Here is a 13,081-nt window from a genome sequence, read left to right on the forward strand (position 1 = left end):
CAGAAGCACAGTAATCATCAACAAAAAAACAAGAACAAAAAAAAAAAAAAAAAACAAAAAAAAAACAACAACAAAAAAAAAATCCTCTAAATTTTCTTTCTGAATGGGATAGATATAGTGAGTTTTGATTTCTGGTCTACACATGTGTGTCACACAGTCACGGTCACTGTGCAGAGCAAACTCTCATCAGCCGAGGCTTCTGGTCCAACAGGGACCAGTACTGTGAATTCAAGGCAATAAGACACTCACTGTAGCTGGCAGGGTACCTAAGAGTACATAGAATAAAATAATGGCTTGGACTGGATAACCTCAAAGATTTTCTAGTTCTAACCTCCCTGCCATGGGCAGGGACATCTTCCTCTAGACCAGGTCACTGAGGGTGCCATCCAATGTGGCCTTGAACACATCCAGGGATGGGGCATCCACAACTTCTCTGAGCAACCTGTGCCAGTGCCTCACCGCCCTCACAGTGAAAAAATTCTTCCTACAATCTGATCTAAACCATTACCCATTGTCTTACCACTACATGCCCTTGTAAACTCTCTCCAGCTCTCTTCTAGCCCTCCTTTAGGTACTGGAAGGTGCTACAAGGTCTGCCTGGCTTTGTATATAGTGGTTCTATGCTGGACAAGCTTTCAGCATGATTCTGAATGTGTCCCCCTAAGGTGGAGGTGAACAAAACAGGATATTTTTTTTCCATCTTTCAATTTAGTTTGGGTAGCTATAAAACTTGTTAGTGGCCTTGCTGCTCACATTGCCCTCAGGCCAACTAGTTGTTACCTGGATTATAATTAGCTTCTGACTTCCTGCTATGAATGTGTTACAGGTATGTAAAGTTTTTTAGAATGCCTCTTTGGTTCCTCCTCATGAAAGCTAAAGAATTGCTAGAAAGCAGATGTACATTTCAGAGCTTCTGACAAGGCTTTTCCTTTTAAGCTTTAACTATTTTTCTATGCCTTATTTTTCCAGCAAATACCTGAACATATGAATGGGTTGGGGCTCCATAGATAGAGCCAAAATCTCACCAAATCTGAGCACTGATTTGGGGCATTATTTACTCAATAAGTATTTCAAGCTTGGACCTATCCAAAAAATGATACTTGCCAAGAGGAACTGATTAAAAATATTCACGCATTTTAAAAAGTTGTCTATTACAACAAAAACTCAAAAATATTTTGCATTTCAAAACTAAAAATCAACATGTAAAGGTACAATGCCATCAAGCTCACAGAATAGTTAGGGTTGGAAGGGAAGTGTTTCCTTCCCCTCAAATGTGGATCATCACAAAGACCTCTGGAAATCATCTAGTCCAACCCTCTGCCAAGGCAGGGTCACCTGGAGCAGGTTGCACAGGAACATGTCCAGGTCTATATTCCTGAAGCAGTTGTGTCTCTGAGCCAGTATGCTATGCTTGAAATACCTTAAAAAGGCAGTGAAAGTTGTCTCAGTTATGAATTCAATCAACCCTTGTTCTCCATATTCACTTCTGCGTGTAAAATCTGAAGACAGATTATTTTGGTCTAAGATTGAAGAAAATATTAGAGAAGACAGAATAAACTGAAGTTTTCTTCCTTTCATTTCCAGCCAGAATATTTACCTTTTTCTGTTGCTCTGATTATAATTCTGCATGGTAGTATGTGAGTCTCATCGTTCTTTGAGGATAATTTTTCTAGCTCTAATGATTTTAACTTAAATTTGAGTTTAGCTAAGTGTAAAACTTCCATATAGAACAATACTGTCATGTGGCAGTCTAGAATTTAGTTTTATTCTATGAAGTGTCATTTAAAAATACTATTTTAATCATGTTTTAAAGATCTTGATTATGATTAAGATCATTAATTTTGATTGTAAGTTTCCTTTATTTTCTTCCTAAAAATAAATTCATTCATTTTCATAAACATTAAAACAAATGAAACCTTTGCAGTAAATCTAGAATTTCAGTTTCAGTAACCTAAAAAACAGAACAAAATAATTTCTTGAAAAGGGAAGAAAAAAAATAAATATGTGGAAGGTGCATACATTGGGACAGATCTTTATTATATATTTTAGAAATAACTTTATTGCAATGCTATCCAGCCTACCTCCCTGTGAAAGTCATCTGGTTTCTCTCTTGAAAGTGGGAAGATATAAGGTGTTTACTGTTTGCAATTTTGCAATAGAATCCAGAAGTGGGTACGTTATGCTCTATGCTAGGGTGTACCTTCCTTTCTGCCCTAGAGATGTAAAGGCAGAACCTTCCAGAGCCCCAGCCCCAGCACGCAGGGGAAAGGGTTTAGGTGCTCTTACTGAATCATACTCCAGGGAAAGGACCTAAAACTGGTTAAATTAAAAACTGGTTTTCTGAGAACTTCTCTGAAAACTCCCAGCACGCAGTTAATATATAGAAATAGTTTATTGTGTAGCAGGTAATAATTACATCTTCAGTCATTGTTTATGTCAAGCTTCATTACCATGACAATTGAAATTCATTTAAGATGTGTGAAAGCTGTGGGTTTTAATTGTGTTTATTATATGAATAAAACTGGAAGCTCTGTGGTGTTTTCAGCTGTTATGGTTATAATTTATTATCTTAGAAATGTATACTTCAGAGCATCACTGTTACAAATACAATGTGATTGATGTGTAGATTGCAAAAATAAGATTATCTCAGCTAAATTTAAATTGAAACAGTAGCATTTAAAAAGAAATTAAGTATGGACACTTTATAAAAAATTTATTTTCCTTTTTTTTTTTATTTAAACAGCTCAAACCCATAAAAAATACTGCTGAATAAAATGTCTAATTTTTTTTTTTTTTTACTATCTATGTTCTAGGAATAGTAGTTTATGTTTTTTAAAATGAGACTTCTGTTTATAGAGCAAGGAGCTACACACATCTGAATGTTTTTTTCTGATACGAATTTTACAGGCTGCATAATACTTGTTTTAATCTCAGGTTGAGGTGGAGTCAAACTTATTTTGAAATATTTATTTTTAGACCTTTCAACAAAACAAAACAAAACAAAACAAAACAAAAATCTTCTAAAGAAAATAATAATTTTCTGGACATACCTCATTACTATTCTCTATAGTTTCCTGGTATTATCTGTCTGGTAATGCTTATATTTGGTTTATGCCTGACTGCTGTTCTTCATTTGCAGGGGTAATCACAAAATTTATTTATTTCTCTGTGCAGCAAGTTCAGACTGGTATATCCAGCCCACACCTCCAGATAGGTCATGCATTCTTCTTAGTCAACTCCTCCCTTATTAATCTTAAATATATAACTCTTCTAGATAACAACCTCAGAACTGTAGAGACATGAATTTGAAGGATGGATTTTGTATTCAGTGAATAAGGAATTGGCTAAATGGACACAGCCAGTGACCTGTGGTCAATAGTTCTATGTCCAGATGGAAGCTGGTGAGGAGTGATGTCCCTCAGGGCTCTGTCTTGGGGTGGGTACTGTTCAATACCTTCATCAGTGACACAGAGTGAGATCAAGTGTACTCTGTGCAAGTCTGCTGATGACATGAAGCTGAGCAGTTCAGTTGACACAATAGAAGAAAGGGATGATATGCAGAGGGACCAGGACAAACATGAAAATGCGCACACAACAACTTAATGAACATTAACAAATCTAAGTGAAAGGTGCTACACCTGGGTCAGGGAAATCTCAGAAACAAGTACAGACTGGGAGAAGTCACTGAGAGCAGTTCTGTGGAGAAGTACTTGGAGGTTTCTGTGGATAAAGTGTTGAACATGAGTCAACAGTGAGCTTGCAGCTCAGAAAGCCAACCACATTCTGGCCTGCATCAAAAGAGGAGTGGCCAGCAGGTCAAGTGGAGTGGCCAGCAGGTCAGCAGGTGAGCCTGCCCCTCTCCTGTGTCCTCATGAGACCCCACCTGCAGTTCTGCATCCTGGGGTGCTCAGCACAAGAAAGATGTCAAGATGATGAGAAAGATGAGTCCAGGAGGGGACACAAAGATGTTCAGACAGCTGGAGCACCACTTCTATGAAGATATTTTCTCAGTATGTGTTAGAGAAGACTGTTTTTTCGTAGAAGGGCAATTTTCAGGTGATTTCTAAGCAATTAATATTTTTCCATTAGGAGAAGTTCAAGCTTTGTAATAAGATTAGTCTTAAGAGAAAAGATTATTACCATCTTTTGTCTTTTATAAAAAATAAAAACTACAAAAATAATTCCACAGTTCAGACAGACCCACAGTTTTAGTTTATTAACTGAGGGAAATCCACTAATCTGTTACAAAGTATTGTTACTTGCTGGTTATATAATACAATCTGATATCACAGAATCACTAGGTTAGAAGAGACCTTCAAGATGATTGAGTCCAACCCATACCCTAACACCTCAACTAAACCATGGCACCAAATGCCACATCCAGTCTTTTTTTAAACACATCCAGTGACGATGATTCCACCACCTTCCTGGGCAGACAATTCCAGTACTTTATCACTCTTTCCTTTAAAAACTTTTTTCCTAATACCCAGCCTATATTTCCCTTGGTATAGCTTACGACTGTGTCCTCTTGTTGTGTTGGTCACTGTCTGGTGAAAGAGAACAGCCCCCACCTGAGTACAGCCACCTTCCAGGAAGGTGTAGAGAGTGATAAGGTCACCCCTGAGTCTCCTTTTCTCCAGGCTAAACAACCCCAGCTCCCTCAGCCATTCCTCACAGGCCTTGTGTTCCAAGCATCTCCCCAGTCTTGTTCCCTCCTCTGGACATGCTCAAGCACCTCAACATCCTTCCTAAACTGAGGGGCCCAGAACTGGACACAACACTCAAGGTGCAGCCTCACCAGTGCCAAGCACAGGGGAAGAATGACCTCCCTGTTCCTGCTGGCCACACTGTTCCTGATCCAGGCCAGGATGCCATTGACCTTCTTGGCCACCAGGGCACACTGCTGGCTCATGTTCAGTCAGTTGTGGTCCAATACCCCCAGGTCCCTTTCTGCCTGGGCAGTGTCCAGCCACACCATCCCCAGACTGTAACAATGCAGGGTGTTATTGTGGCCAAAATGCAGGACTCAGCATTTATTAAACTTCATTCTCTTGGACTCTACCCATCCATCCAACTGTTCCAGGTCTCTCTGCAGAGCCCTCCTGCCTTCCAACAGATCAACACACCCTCCCAGCTTAGTGTTATCTGCAAATTCACTAATGAAAGACTCAGTCCCCTCATCCATGTAATCAATAAAATTATTGAAGAGAACTGGCCCCAGCACTGACCCCTGGGGGACAGCACTGGTGACTGGCTGCCAGCTGGATGCAGCACTGCTCACCAACACTCTCTGGGCTGGCCATCCAGCCAGATCTTAACCCAGCAAAGAGTGCTCCTGTCCAAGCCATGGGCTGACAGCTTTTCTAGGAGTTTGTTGTGGGAAACAATGTCAAAGGCCTTGCTGAAGTCGAAATAGACAACATCCACAGCCTTTCTTGCATCCGCCAGGCACGTTACTTGGTCATAAAAGGAGACCAGGTTAGTCAAACATGACCTACCATTCCTAAACCCACGCTGGCTGGGTCTGATACCTTGGCCATTCTGTAAGTGCTGCATGATGACACTCAATATAAACTGTTCCATTACCTTATACAGTACTGAGGTCAGGCTCACTGGCCTGTAATTACCAGAATCCTCCTTCCTACCCTTTTTGTGAATGAGCATCACATTGGCCAGCTGATATGGTGGTATGTTAATATGCTAATATGCTAATATGCTGATATGCTAATATGCTAATGAAGAGATGATGGAAATGTTTTGTTATCATAACCATATCCTATTTCAAAAGTATAAAAAAGGATGAATGAGGGAATAATTTCATCTTCTTATATTCTAGCTTTGTGATTGTTAGGATAAGAAAACATGATTCTTTGTACTTCAGGTAGGTAAACTAGTTCTTAATTAAAAATGTGCTATCTTGCCTTCTGTAACCAACCAGATGTTCTCTACCTGGTATTTCAGATGATTCCATGAATATAGTCATGAGTGCAACAACAAAACACAAAAGTTGTTGTTTTTTTTTTTTAATAAACTGAACATTAATGTATTTTTAGTAAGTACAACAACAATAGGATCAGTGAAAAAGAAACTTAATTAGGTTGAGAAACACAGTGTACACTTTAACAAAGACTATGATTAACCTTTGGGAAGTGTATCTAGAGAGCTAGAGGACTTTAAGTGAAATTTAAAAAATGAAATGGGTTGAAGATTAGTTGTGTTCTTAAGTACCATACTATAGCTATATCAAAAATTAGGGTCACAGTGCAAGAATTAAAGAATGTTATTTTTTTTGTATGTTTTGTGCTGTAGATCAGAATATAAAACATACTTCTATCTGATTCTGACTAAACATTAAGGTAGCTGATGATTTTTTTTGTAAGTATCTGCAATTCCATTTTTCTGTGTTCTCTTTGAAGATTTTTCATTGTATTTGAAATACTCAAGTTCTATAGAAAGTTGTCACTACCCTATAACATCAAATATGCCATGGTTTGAGTTTGGCTTTTTGTATAACATTTTTTTAGTGAAGTAGATCTAAATTTTGATGTAAACTCAGTCTAAGAAAGCTATCAGTCTTTCAATGTATAACATATTTTCCCTAGGATTTGTACTTTGTTGGTAAAACTGTCCTTGATTCAAAGCTGAGATTTTCTTCTGTGGCTTTTTTAAGCCTTAAGAGCTCTTCAGGGCTTTGACTACTACACTGAAAGCACTGCATGCACAAAAAGAACATGTAGGAGAGCATCAGCTTCTGCTCAGTAGTTTAAAAACCAAACCTTGGAGTAGCTAGTGTTTCACTATTGCTTAAGATCCTTTTCCAGAATATCATCTTTGATTCATTAGTTTTCTCTAAAATAAAAGAGAAATTCCAGATGCCAAATTTAATTTTACTTTACAAAATGCTGATCAAACCACAAACTAAAAAGGTGCATTTGCCTATATCAAGGGAATACTTGGTTTAATAGCTGGCTATATAAAACTAAATACTATTAAATAGGTAGGAAGGAATTTCAATCAGAACTCATGGAGAATGCTAATTGCAAAAATTATATATTGCAAGGACCAATGGTAGCAAAGTACAAGAAGAATTATAATGGAAAATATCGGTATATAAATATTCGATCCTTTTTAAAGTCCCTGAGGAGAAACGATACTACTTGATGGTAGACAAGTACTTTTGGCAGTCTTAATTTTTTTTCTTGTGGGGAGGGAAAGGGTAAGGGATGAAAACTAGTGTGCTTTAAACATTAAAACACATCTTCATTGAAAAGCTGCACCCAGCTTCCGCTAGTGTAATAATTTATTTGCTTGTTAATTATTGCAAATAAGTTGTCCTAGAGCACATAAAAAAACGCCAAATTTCAAATACCTTATTTAGCAAATGATACTCATCAGAAAACAGATTAATAATTTGTAATAAGATTATATGTGTGACAATATTAGCTGAAAAAGACAAGGAAATATTTAATTTTTGTTATTTATGTATAGAGTAGCAAATTATAATTAGCACTGGATTCTTAAGACTAGTTTAGTGACTTGTCCATTGGTTGTGCTTATATGCTGAGCAGGACTGTTACAGGTCAGTAATTGCAATGTTATCAGGTAAACCATCTTGTTCTCAATTAGTTGGAGCTCTCTGAAAAACTTGTAGTTGGATTCTTAGGTCTAGTCTTAAAAGAACAGCATCTGTTGACAAAGACAAAAAGGAAAAGCTATTATCCAACAAAAATAAATTCTTCCTAAGTATTTGTGGGGAATGAAAGGAAATGCATTAAAAGTGCTGTGACAACATACCATGGCAATAGAGCTAATTGCAAAAGAGAAGTAATATTGCTGATGTGTTCCTTACAAGATCAGTGGTGGCAGCTTTTCAGCTACTCTCTTTAATTATGTCTCAGGTTAATAAACCAAGAGAAATAATAAAAAAATAGACAATGTTATTTACTTGTAATTCCTAAGCATTTAGCTAAAGTGTTTGCTTTTTTTTCCATTGGGGGAAGAAAAAATAGTATTTTCATCGCTTTTGGTTTAGAATGTAGTTTGAATATATACTCAATTTGCTTTTATTTTCAAATCTTACTTTGGTTTCATGGGTAGAAATATGACATAATTTATTTTATATATTTTGGGTTCATTTCCCTCAGAACCAGACTAAAGTTAGAGAGATGAAAAAATTAACAAAATTCTTGCATTTTCAATGAATCCCCTAGAAACTTTGTCGTGTGGTGCAGAAGGACTTAGAAGAAACTTTAACTGCCATTTTAGATAGATCTTTAAAAATAATGACTTTCCAGTGTATTCTAATAAAAAAATAAAATATTTAACATTTTCTATGATGTTTGAAGTGTTTAGTGGTTTTTTTATCTGGCCCACATACTGGTCATTTATCAAAATCTATAAAACAATAGAAAACACATGAAGTTCCAGCTGCTGGTTAATGATTTTCTACAATCAAGTGAAAGGCCAAAATTCTAGTTGAGACAACCACTTAATTTCTACATCACAAGACATAATTTGGTTTTGTTTCAGTTTTGTGTATGTGTGTGTGTGTGTTTTGATTTGCTTGGGGTTTTCTTCAAATTTCCTCTAAGTATCCCTGAGAGCTTTATATATTCAAAGAAGAAAATTTATATTCTATACTGTTTGCAAAGGAAACTGCTAACTGTGTTGATTTACGTGCCTATTGATTTCAAATATTTTCTATAACTGTGCTGTGAAGTGTAATTCAATAGCTGACCAAACCTTAATGTTTTTCTGAACCAGGGCTTTGGTTTTTCAAGAAACTGTATCATAACTCAATAATAGCACATATATCAAGTTCTCAAAAACAGATATTTCCCCCCATTCAATTATCCTTAATAATCTATTTTAAAACCTTGACCATTTATACATCTGCTTGTAGCATTGCCAATCTCTAACCATTTAGCTGATGGTTTACATGAAGTATGCTTCCTTTGGGCTAACTATTTCTGGAGATATTTCAGATAAAATAGTTCAGATGCTTCCAGGAAGGGCTAGCAAAACTTATTTTGCTTTGCCCATATATATTCATAAGAGACAATTCTGGTTACTTCTCTCCCATTTCTGGATTTAACATAAACAATCAGATCATTCCATCCACAAACAAGAAATTCTGTTTTACTTAAGAACTTTTAAAATTAAATACCAAGGAATCAGATTGATGATACAAAGTGAGTACAACTCCATAAAAAACAGTAAACCAAAAAAAATTTTCCCTTCCCTTCCCTTCCCTTCCCTTCCCTTCCCTTCCCTTCCCTTCCCTTCCCTTCCCTTCCCTTCCCTTCCCTTCCCTTCCCTTCCCTTCCCTTCCCTTCCCTTCCCTTCCCTTCCCTTCCCTTCCCTTCCCAGAACTTGACTTTTTGGTTTAAATAATTTGGAAGGAATAGGATTATTGAAGTTTCCTCAGCATATCTTCCAGGTCAAAACACATACCTGGATATCCATATCTGTGGGTAGAATCTATTTTCCAGGTACCTTTACCTTTAATTAAATATGCAACACAATAAATATTTGAGGAACAATATTTCTGATTATATATTTGTCCTGTATGCCACATCTATGGAAAATGCATTTACTTTACTCTCCCCTTGCCACAAGGGTTACTGTCTACTAATGCTCAATATGCTGTATACCAGGACTCTTGGGCCAGTTTTATGCAAAAGTCTTTCCTAACCAGTTGTTTCTCAGCAGGTATTGTCACATGGGATTGTTTTGTCCCAGATCTTAGCATTTGTCTTTGCAGCAATTTATTAATAGTTTGCCAGAAACTTTTCCAACCTGTTAAGATCACAGCCTTACCGTCCAGCACTCAAATGTTTCCCCGTTTGGTATCAGCTATGAACTTTTTAAAAGTCCCTTCTGTGTCATCACCCTGGTCACTATTGGAGGTGTTTAACAGCACCAGCACCCTGAGTAGTGCCAGTGGTAGCTGGACATCAGCTCATCTTCCTGCTGCTGGTCACAATCTTATTGGTTAAGATGTACAGTTTCCCACACACCATTCTTTGTTTTGCTATCAAAATCACAGCTCTATGATTTGATTGCAAGGATACCCTGATACTAAATGGAAATCCTTCCTGACATTAGGATAAATAATACCCACACTAGCTTCCTCTTCCATTGAGGCACTTGTCTCATCAGAGAATCAAAAACACTTGATCAGTCCTGGGGATGTAATTTGCTAGAAGGGCAGCAAAATTGATGTACATTACATATATCAAATCTAATTACACATTATGGTAGTTTCCATTGAATAACCAGAAAATACTCTTCTAATACTCCTTTATAATCTCTATTATAGTCAGTAATCCCATCCAGGGAAATTTACTTACCTAGAAAATGTGAGTTCAAGACAGTATAAGGAACTGAACTGGAAAAAAAGAAAAGAAAAGTAATCCATTCCATACAAGGAAGTTTAAAAGTACTTTACCAAAAACATTTTATAGAACTTCTCATAATAATTGTAAAAGCATAGCTTTTAGGAACATATATCTTTGAAAGGAACATATAACTAGCATTTCGCATATTCAATTGAAATAAAAGATTCTTAATCCTCATGTGTCTGTACATTTTAGAATGGTAGAAAAAGAGACTTTTTCTTAGTTCATATTTCAAATTTAAGTATCACCTAAAATTCTAATTAATTATAGTCATACCACACTAGCTAATGCACTGTAAATTTAGACACCGCAGGTCCAAAATAAAATGCATTCTCTAGATCCCAATGTTTATGTGGATTAATATTACTTTTCAGTATTAGTTACTGTAAAAATTATGTTGCTATGTATCATAAATATCATTGCTGTTGAATTTTAACTTTATTAATATTATTTTATTAATATTAAAGTACAAGCATTCCTGTTTATTAATATCAATATTGTTATAAACTGGTGTTGATACAGATATATATTTGCAGGTATTTTAAGACGCCTCTGAACTTTATGAGATATAAATCTTGTAAGTCTTCTAGTCAAAGTTTGGAAAAAAGAAATATCAAAAGAAGAAACAAAGAAAATTTTCATTGGCAAGAATCTGCAGAAGCAATAAACTCCTTGTACTGATAATTTCTTCATGGAGAAGGTTAATCAAGTCATCAACTGTACATGCAGTGCCCATTGCATAGTCAAATGCTTTGCTGAGAGGGTAGCTGGGAGTTCAGGTAATTACCTTGTCCCAGGTGAGACCCTTGTCCCAAATCAGTTTGATGTCTCTGAGCAGAGACAGGATGAGGAGTTCCTAAACCACTCAGTGAGTGCAATGCACTGTGTGCACACAGTCTGATATCCATGATGCTGTAACACTGAAAGACACCATAATTACAGGAAAAGCTTTTGCTTACTGATACTATGGCTCAGAAAACCCTTCGGTTTTTCAGTAGATTGCAGTTAAAGACACTGTCAGGGAACTACTCCCCTTCAAATCTTATTAGGTATTTGCTGTGCAAATAGACCTTTATTCCTTGTATGATGACATTTTTATGTTGCTGATTACTTCTTTATCCATGAATTGTTGTTACTATGAGCGTGATGTTTTGAGCTTTCAACCTGCTTCCAGTCAAGAATCTCAATTTTTAGCTATATTGAATAAAGGCCTCAGGAATCTTTTGAATGAAAAGTGTTATGTAAATGTGAGCTCATTCATATGCTTTTGTAAGCATATTAGAAATGATAAGAAATAGTAATTTCCTCTCTGTATTTCATTATTATTTTACTTAGGTGAACATGCCCTTTTAAAAATTAATTTATGACCCTTAATGTGAAACTAATATTAAAACCAAGGTTGCTAGTATTTTGTTTTGTTATATGATGTCCTTCTGATCTTCCCATTTTGTTGAATTTTGTGAAAATTTGCAGTTATTTTTATAATTTTAAAATATTGTTCCACAAAAGAATTATTTCCTACTGAAATTCCAAATGAACTTTCTCATATTTCATAAAAGAGCCTATATTATTTTTATGCCTTACTTAATCAGGGATCAATCTTAACTGTTTTTGATAACAGCTTGAATTAATTGAACTGGAACTGTTGCTCACAAGAGTTGACCCTAACACTTCTCGGAGGTTTTTTTTGGTTTTGTTTCTGACTGTGTTGATAAGTTGATAGAAAATGGAGAAATTTCCATATTAAAAACTGCGTGATTCTAAATGGCTTCTGAAAGCAAGTAGCAGGAACAAAATGATTTGCACAGTACCATTATCAAATAGTACTGTGATCAAAAATCTTGAACTGTTGTCTTTTCAAGGGCAAGACCTCCGAAGACAAGTATTTTGAGTTGAAATTGTTGTAATGCATCTGGCATTTTACCTGATGCAGCAGACTGAAATATAAAGATATATAATTTCCCTGTGTTCATAAATTATTTCATGATAATATAATTTTTATATCTATAGTCTTTGCCTGGCAGCTAAACATTCATTCAGTAGAGGTTTTGTACATTGTGAGAACAGATTTGCAACTGCTGGTGATTCTGCTGATAGTCAAAATATTTAGAATGGAAGATGTTTATCATGCTTAGCATCTCTCACATAGGAGTAGACTCAATCATCTGGATAAATCAGATAAGAGTTATCTTTCTTATATAAAGCTCTTTAAAAGTGATTAATTATCTCGGATGAACCCATGGTAAATCTACACATACCCTGTTTTTGGCCTTTTAATTTTTTTTGCTATCTTATTTTTCAGGAATTGCTGAGCAATCTTTCTCTGAAGGTCAAGAGAGAGCTTCAGAGCTTCAGATCAGAGCCTGTAAATTTGCTAATAAATTCTCAGGATGCTAGTTAAAAAGAGTTAGAATTAATTTTAGTGTGAAAAGAACAAGTGAGGAAAAAAAGTCTTAAGATTATGTGGGGAAATCAACAGTTTAACACATAGAATAAAAAGTAAAAGGAGGTCAAGTTAAAAAGTACAATAAAAGGAGAAAAATATAATGCAAGCTAGATAGTAAATTAATGTTCAAAACACATGTTTAATCACACTGTATAGAGAGCTGTAGCACTGCCATTTCTATTCAGCAATATTTTAATATATTGTAAACTGTATTGCAGTCTGGACTCTTAGGGTC

The sequence above is a fragment of the Cinclus cinclus genome, chromosome 1 (genome assembly GCF_963662255.1).
Source record: "Cinclus cinclus chromosome 1, bCinCin1.1, whole genome shotgun sequence".
NCBI classification, from domain to species: Eukaryota; Metazoa; Chordata; class Aves; order Passeriformes; family Cinclidae; genus Cinclus; species Cinclus cinclus.